This window comes from Limulus polyphemus, unplaced genomic scaffold (genome assembly GCF_000517525.1).
Source record: "Limulus polyphemus unplaced genomic scaffold, Limulus_polyphemus-2.1.2 Scaffold5802, whole genome shotgun sequence".
NCBI classification, from domain to species: Eukaryota; Metazoa; Arthropoda; class Merostomata; order Xiphosura; family Limulidae; genus Limulus; species Limulus polyphemus.
Genome location: NW_013671412.1, coordinates 44,974 through 54,411, shown reverse-complemented (window position 1 = coordinate 54,411; position 9,438 = coordinate 44,974). Strand labels below are relative to the sequence as shown.

Below are 9,438 nucleotides of genomic sequence, written 5' to 3'. Positions count from 1 at the left end.
CGAACAGAAACGTAACACATTTTTTATTTTATTGCTATATAAGGACGTAACTTAATAACTAGGAAACGATTTGAAATATAGAAAACGCGTGTTAAACAAAACTAGATTAGTCTTAATTTATTAGCGATGTCTGTTATACTGGCTGACTGAGTTAACGAGTTTGTTCGATAGTTCAATTTCGTAAGTATACGTGAGCCTGTGTTCCTATGAAGAAATAGAGATACCAGAAATTGGTGTAGGGTTTTTTAACTTGTAGACAAAATATAGCGTTTTCATTATAATTAAGTGAACTTTCACTCGTAATTTTTACCAAATAATCCGTTTCATAACGGATAGTTTTAATAAGGTAGCAAAGCTAAAAATCGGGTTTCGATACCTGCGATAGACAGAGCACAGATAGCCAGCCCATTATGTAGCTTTGTACTTGTCCGGCAAAAAAGGTAATCCTTTCTTCGACCTATACTTATAGGTATTTATGATTTTTATAAAATCAAATGAATTATATTAACATATTTGCGTATTACTATTAATAATTGAAAATCCAATAAAAATGCTAGTTTGTGAGGCTGAAAATTAAACTTTGTTTTTTATCTTATTTTATTAGCAGTTTCATTCTAACTGCTCAGAAGACTTTGACAATTGGCCAGATTAATCGTCTAGACTTACAATTATTTAATACAGAAGATACTGTTGGATTTGAATATATGAGAATTGGTGTGAAGGATTCCGATGGTGGTAATGTTGTAGCAGAAACTATAGTGTCATTTAACAAAGGTTTGTTTATCCTTTGGGGTAGCATTCTCAGTTATTATATTTTCTATTTATTCACAGTTTACGTCCGTGTGTCAACCATATGTTATTTATTATGTTAATATAATTTTTAGAATAAAATTGATGTGTTGTAAATTGTAGGCCAGGTAACTTTTACTAGTTTTCGTTTTATTATCATATGAACCGGTGAAGCAACACAATCTTTGTGATATATTAATAAAAGAAAGGCTTCATCAAAGTGCAAATAATTTTATACTTAAGCTTTCCCATTTTACCATGTATGTATTTAGACATAGTACCTTTATATATGAAATACAAAACCATAACATTGAAGATTCTAATTTTTATTAGGTAACAGTGTTATGTACTCTAATTATTTTTGTTTTTGCAATTTTAGAAAAATCTAACCGCATCTTACTGTTGAATATTCCGTCTGGGGTTGTAGTTAAACAGCCAAAGTTGTTTGTTAGTGGCTCCTACACTCATTCCAAATTCAGTGATTTTTTATATGAAAAAGATATCGGATTAAATGAAGAAAATGTTCATGTTTTCATCCAGACTGATAAACCCCTATACAAACCAGGAGAAACAGGTAAGATTATAGCAATATGTCTTTTTAACGATTTAGAATTCATGAGCAGTGTGAGTGCAATAGGTTATCAAACTGCTGCATCACTTGTCTAGTGTAAAGTTTTGAGGCATCTGGTTGCTTTAATGTAAGGTAAAAATTTACAAGAACAGAGTAATCTGGTCTTGACAACAATAAGAGGTTTGCATATCTGCTATTTGGGAGGAAAGATGTAGTGTTTTGTTGTAGGTGAAAGAGTGAAAATGAACAACAACAAAACACTTTCGTTGACCAAAGATGGATAAGAGTAACACTGACTTATTGTGAAGTAGTTAAGAAACGATTATGTTGTGATGATTCAGAATAAAATCGCAATCTACTTTTTTTAAACAATAATTGAACAAAATAGTTTTACTGTATAAAAGAAAATGGTGCACATGATCAACATATTGATTAATTAAACCACATGCAAGACTTTATGCCAAATTCCTGGCTCTCTAAAGATAGAAACAAATCTGGTTTAAATGGCTATTGTAAACCACATTGGATCAATGGTATGCAGAACACAGTATAGCTATCCCATGAAATAATAGATAATCTCCTTGACTGAATCCTGGTATTGAAAGCAACACTTTTTTTGATTTAGCACATGAACTTAATAAGATTTAGCAAATTATGCATTAGGATCTGTGAATATGAAACAGTGAGATTTGATAAGGTGGGCCATTAGTCTTAATTTGCAACAATAAGATGCATATAAGAAAAAAAAAGTAATATAAAATAAAAAGAGGAAAAATATTACTGAAAAATAATAAATAGAAAAATCTCATCCAGAACTTAATAAAGTAAATGGAAATAAAAATACTTAGCTTTCATTTAAAACAATTTGTCCTTGTTTGCAAGATTAGGGAACCAATTGAAGTTAAACATTTAAGCAATTATACGTAGACAAAATTGCACAAGCAATTCTTGGTTCCTCCAAAATTGAAATGAATCTGCTGAAAAGCACTAAACCTATATCCAGAGTCTAGATTTTCCCTATAACTGACCAATCACAAGTATCTGAGAGTACTTTTGTTTCAAGTGACAGATGTAAAACAATCACTCAGTCAGGATGATGTTGGATACATTACAACTATGTCTCATAAAACAGCAAGTAATATCTTCACTGGCTCATTTCATAGAGAGAAACACCTAAGACTAAATTAGCAATGTTCTAGTCTGAGTTTACTGAGTTCTGAGCTACAATTCTTAAATACATTAAATTTGCTATTAGGTGATTCTATAATAGAATACCTTGTTTGTTCTTTTAAAGATATTTTTTAACTTTATAATTTGCTTCAAGGGATTTTTTAAATGACAAAACTGATAACTTTGGGCCTTTCCATTTATTGTGTTCTTAAAAGTTTCAGAAATATATTATCAGGAATAATTTTTGAGAAAGATGTTAAAAAATAGGGTTTAATGAACTATGGAATTTATTTAACATTATGTTTATGTTCATAGTTATTTTAAGAGTATAATACTTTTTCAAGTAAAATATCATGTTTTATGTTATTAATATTCCTTTCAGAATGCTTGTGAAAAAATTGTTTATAGCATAAGAAACTGTAAAAGTGAAACATAAAAATGTCCAGATAGTTTTCATCAACATGAACAGTCTTAGTTCATCAGTTTTCATTGTGGAAATATCAGTAGCAGTATTTTACACATTTCTGTTTTATGATCTCTAATGTGTTATTTGTATTTTCAAGTGCAAATTGTTAGTTAAGATGGATCTTAAGGTACCTGAGTTGTTGGTTTTTAAATAATGAAAATAATTTTGTTCTATGGAAAATTTCTTTGTTTGGTATGATATGTACAAACTCTCTTAATGCTTTCAAATTCAATATGTTTTACTATTAAAAAGTCTCAAAAGTTGCACGTAGGTGAGAGAAACTGTCAAAAGTGTAATGATATCTCAAAAACAAATTTATGTCTCTTGCCTGTTCTCCACAATTTCAATATTACATCTTTTTTGTTTTCAGTAAGAGTGCGTGTACTTCCAACGACACCTAATTTAAAACTTCTTCCAAAAACAACCGTAAGTCTTATTCTTATTTCTACAAGTTACTAAGTTTATTCACCACAGTTTAAATAAAGACATTAATACTGTCATCAATAACTTTATTTTATTTCATTAATATATTTTAAAGATTTTAGTGAATTTTATATGTTGATAAGTATTATTTGAAATAATTTATTCGTTTTAATAAGAAAAAATCAAAATTTTTACTTGAGTGTTACATAGAATTTTTCTGATGATTTAACAAGGCAATCTTGATATACCTGTTATGAGGATTTACAGATTGATTTAACTTCAGAATTAAGGTATATCAGATCTTAAATAAGTTTTATATTTTTCATTTCAAAAACCAATGAACAGACATGTTATGAAAATAAAGTAAGGTTCTTATGATTTTTAACTCTCAGAGGTTGTAATTAAAATGCAGTGAAATTTTGGTATAATAAAATTGAAAGTGTTATTCTAGTAAAAGCTACAGTATTAAGAATACCTTTTACATATGAACTAAACAGTATTTTAATTTTTTACACTGAAAATATTAATGCTAAGGATTTGGACTGTCAGTTAACATTTCTAATGTCAGTAATAATTTCTGACATGGAGCATTCTTTGTAAGCTTTTTTATCTTGTAAGCAAATGTTTAATATCTGAATAAGATAAACAAAATAAATTCTAAATAAAAAGTCAAGACTTTTTTCTATTTATATGAAAAACTACAACACTATGTTGAGCTACTTCATGTATTAATGGTGGTTAACTTTCCACCAGATGCAATGTTACAATTCTGTTTATAATGCAGTCCATTTGACTTTGTTATTGGCCTCCCAGTGGCACAGCAGTATGTCTGCAAACTTATAATGCTAGAAACTGGGTTTCAATACACACATAAATAGCCCCTTGTGTAACTTTGTGCTCAACTACAAACAAACAAGACATTGTATATGCTAGAACAAGATAAAGCAATGAAATTTGGGGCATAAATGTACCCTTTTTAGCTAACTTATTTTATGCCAAAATTTATTTTGGCAATTTTTTAGTAAGCACAATCCATCATATTTTGACGTTTAAGATCTGTTTGTGGCTACATTGATACACATAGTTGTGTTGTTTCATAGATTTGTCACATCATTTCTGAAAACTACTTTAATTGGAAATAAATCAACTGGTACTAAGATGAGCATCTAGCACAGAAATTATAAATATCATGGTTTGTTCTGTGGAAGGTTTTAATAAGTATATAAACATACTATATGTGTATATTAAAAGTAACAAATTTGTCTAAAAGCAAACTCTGGAAAAAGCAAATGAATGCACAGTGGGTGTACCTAAGTGAAGTTATCTTAAAATAATTGTTTTTTTTATGCATATGATATCATACTTTAGCACAAGTAAAATGGAATCTGTTTGGTATTTTTTACATGTTTGATTTTTAAGTTCTTTATTTCAGTTATTTTAAACGTAATGAGTTTTGTTTCCTAGGACTAAATGGATAATATAATGCTCTTTTGTTTTCAAATTAATGGATCATGAAGATTGGAAATTTCCAAATTGAGAACCCTAATGGAATAGTTCTGGGGTATTGGCCATCATTGTCTTTTGCTGAAGGTATGTTCTAATTTTAATTTTTGGCTATTTCAAAAAAATTTGTTTCGTATTTATTTGTAGATTTGTTTACCCTAGAATTGTAGTTCATGTATGGGAATCTTGTGGTGTATTTAAGATTATTTTCTTATGCTTTGGAAATATTTTGATTTAGTTTTTATCTGCAAATGCAAAACAATTACAAAATCTGATGTTACCAGATCTTTTGAGTTTTATTGTATGTTGTTTGTAAGTTGAGTAGTCTTTGTATGTCTTCTTATGTACATTCTGCTAACATCTGAATGTGTGGCAAAAACAATTGTTTGTGATGGCAGCCATTAAAGCAACATTATATGGGTATTATATAACCAAAACACATGCAAATTTCCATCTGTGCATACAGATACTAAACCACCACAATATTGAACTATTCTGTTTTCTCCCCTCTATTGTTTTCTACTGGTTTAGTGACTTCAGAGGTCGCTCCTCATAATGTAATTTTAAGAGAATCTGTAATAAAAACGTTCAAATACAACTTTTAAACTGACAGTAAATGACCTGAGTAAAATACTTATTTTTCCAAAGTGTACAAACATAAAATAAAATATTTATATAAGATAAATACAATAAGATATACTCAAAAATAAATGAATTTAAGCTCTTAAAATTGTTAAACTATACTTTTACTTCTTTTTTTATTCCTTTATCATTTGTAACTAATTATACTTTGTTCTGCTGTTATACTAAAGCAATTTATTTCCATAATCATTAACAATTTAATACAGAAATATTTCTCTTACTTCCTTAAACGTTTTTTGTTTGTTTGTGAATCCTAGTACTATGATTTACCATTGCTCTATTCCAACGACTTTAATCAACAACTGTTACTTCAACTTTCTTACTTCTACCAATTCAAAGTGGCACCATAAACATATATAAAATATTTTTCCAAAATTAATCTTTTATGTTTTATATTACATTCTCTAAAAAAGGAAGCATATGAAAATATAGTTTTTTTCAGAATTTTGCCCAAAATACTTCCGTTAAAATTTATCTCAGCATTAGTCAGGTGTCATCGATATTGTCAAGCCAAGATTGTCAAGATTAGTCAGAATCGATATTGTCAAGCCAAGGAAATTTCAGTGCTAACCCATTCAAACTGGATTCTACATACAATACTGAAACATCTCTGTGGGCAGAGGAGACATTGGCTACTAGAACAAAGAGAGAACATCAACTAGATCAGAGCAATTTAAGCAACTCTGTGAACCATATATTGCTACCATGACAATGTAGAAACTTAATAGTCAATAGTTTTGAAGATTTCTGTTTTACTAATAGGAGGTAGAAAACCCAAAATATGCCTGCATAAAACACATTTTTGTTTACAAGAGTAAAGTGCAAATGCTTCTAGAAAAACAGGTGATAGAGAGCAGAACAGGACTCATAGCTATTTGCATCAGTATTAAACTTTTATTTTTTTTACCATCTTGTGAAAACTTAATTAAACTTATTAATTATTCTGAACATTCATTGTTAATGTAGATAAATGTTTAGGTTTTATCAATGAAGGTAGTATTTGATATTTTTTTGATAATTTTTTTGACAGGAATTGTGCAGTTTGAATTAGATTTACCTGATGAACCCACCTATGGATTGTGGCGTATCAAAGGGAGTATTGAAGATGTTGAAATTTTTAGGAAGTTTGAAGTTAAGGAATATGGTAAGTTTTTTTCCTTCTTATGTAATTGGAATCAATTGAATAGGTTTTTTGAAATTATTTAAAATTACAAGAGTAATTTTTGGAAACCTAAATTTTCCTTTGGTAAATAAAATACCTAAATTAGTAATTAAAATTTCTCAAACAGAATATTGATGATAACAGGTCAGCTCAATGTATTTAGCCATAATGGAAATTTGTTTTTATAATAGATATACCTACTTTTTGAATTGTTTTTCACTGTTTTCATAATACTTTTTTCAGCAAGCTAGTTTATTTTCTTTTTCAAGTTTTGTTAGAAAGAATATTTTTTGCAAGACACTTTTTCTATATGCGAGTCTGCTTGTTTATTTACTAGGGTTGTTGACAATGAGTGTAAATCATAGCTGCAACGTTTCTGGTGATTGACAATTTTTCCACTTATCAGTACATTAAACTATTAAACTTTTTGTCATGTCATTTCATTAATAATTATGAGAAATTTTTGTATTATATATATCAGTAGTCCAAGTAAATTTTTGTTATTAATGACGATATGCAGTAGAACTGCAGGCCTAACAAGTACAGTTCTTTTTTTTTATTCATTACTTGTATTTAGAGGAAACTATGGGCCTTAATTCTAAACTTGTCACTGTTCAACTGCTACTTTTCATTCTGTCTTTATATGTAAGTTATAGGTTTTCTTTGTGCCAATGAAACACCACATTTGCCTTAATTTAGTGCTCACACTGGAAAAATTTAAAATTTGTCTGTGTTTGCTACCAAATAAAGAATTAGTTTCTAATCAACTCATGTGTAACCTTCAAATACTTAACAAAATGTAGATAGTGGATAAAAGCATAATTAATAATAATTAAATGAATGTTGTAATTTAAAAAAACTTAATTAACAAGTAATATGATGTACCTACAAACAAATTTGCAGCACTGAATCATTAGAGAAATAAACCTACTTCAATAGTGATCACAGTTCAACTCTAAATGTTATGATGATAAATCAAAGGGTTTCACAGTAATGGCAAAAGATCTGTTGATTTCAAAGTTAACACGACTGAAAGAAACTAGTCATTGTACATCTAGTTTAGAATATTAATCTAATTATTATTTGTTTAACTGCTTATATATGTTATTTTACTGGGGTAGTTGAAGAGCATGCTTGTATAGATTAGAGACTATCTTTCTAATAGTTTGTAAATGTATGTAGCTTTCATTTTTGCTTAATTTCCCTGGGCCAGATCCTAACACTTAAAAGTTACTTTAATGTACGTTCTGGAAATGTCATGTAGAGAGTAGCAAGAGAGAATATTAGATACATCTAATTTTTTATTTAGACTTCCAATGACTCAGTACAAAGCTTCAGGTCTTGTAATACCAGATTTCAGGGTCAACTTCCAAGGAAGACATAGCGTAAATGGCCCATTATGCATAAGTTTAGGCTGGGTGTGTTCTTGTAGTTAATGTGCCTAGCTTTGGTATTCTATGATTTATGGTTTGTGTCAAGGTGCCACAAAAAACATATTCTACAATTTGGGACTTTAGGTGGGCTTACAAAAATGATGGTTCAATTACACTATTCATTCATATAAGAGTAGGCAATCGGTGCTGTTAACTAGCTGCCTTCACTCTTCTTTATCATCTGAAAATTAGGCATAGCTATTCAAAGATTTAGACCGAGATTCTGATGCAGTACATCATTTCAAGTAAACCTATTCAATAGAAATAAAAACCACGACTCATACTAGCTTGTACAGGTCTCTGTATCACCTTTTAAAATGAGCATGACAATGCAGAAACAGGAATGAGAATTGTATAATTTAACCATTAACTAATGCTGAGTATTAGTGAAAGTCACAACCTTTGTAAGTCAAAGTACCAAGAAGATGCACACAACATGCAAAAACATTTAGAAAAATAACTTGATTAAAGGTGTGCTTTACACTAGTTATGTAAGAGTAAAATGTGATGATATTAATATCCTTAAACTTGAACATGTGTGATCAGGGCTTGAGTTGAGGGGGAACAAACTGGAGCTCTATTCCTGTTGTAAGAAATTGTTGTGAAATGCTCCTGTTGTTAGAAATGTTTATGGAAATGATCCTGTTGTAGAATGTCCAAGGACATATGTAAATTTAAAGATAATAGTAAGTTATTACAGTCTTATTAATTCATATTGTTTATGCAGGTATATCTTTAGCGTAGGCCTATTTTGTGACAGTGTCATTCTTCTACATTTGATTTACTTTTCTGTGTCAACATACATTATAATGCCATCAAACTGAGCTCCATTTGATAACTTTATGCAATTCAAGCCCTGTGTGTGATGTTTTTTCAGTTATTTTCACACATTCTATTAAATTTTTTTGTTTATCACAAAATATCTTTGAACTCAAAATGGATATTTACATTCAAGAATATTGGCATCTTTTCACATAAAATAATCTGAATAGCTTAGAAAAATGTTGGGTTTTCAAATTTATGGAATTCAGTCTTATCAAAGTTTAAAGTCAAGATAACTTCTTCTTATTTGTTGTATAATGCTGAGTTTATCACTTGGAAAATATGTATTTATGTATTTCAGTCTTACCAAAGTTTGAAGTCAAGATAACTCCTCCTCCTTATTTGTTGTCTAATGCTCAGTTTATCACTTGGAAAATATGTGCTCAGTAAGTAGAAATGTTTCTGTCCACTTTCACCATTTTGAATACAGTGTACATATATACAATTTTAAATATTA

The 9,438-nt window shown here is 29.2% G+C and overlaps 1 pseudogene; it reads left to right on the top strand.

Moving 5' to 3' along the window:
- The first annotated feature begins 411 nt into the window (after nucleotides 1-411).
- LOC106473003 overlaps nucleotides 412-9,438 on the top strand; it is a 48,833-nt pseudogene continuing 39,806 nt past the window's right edge.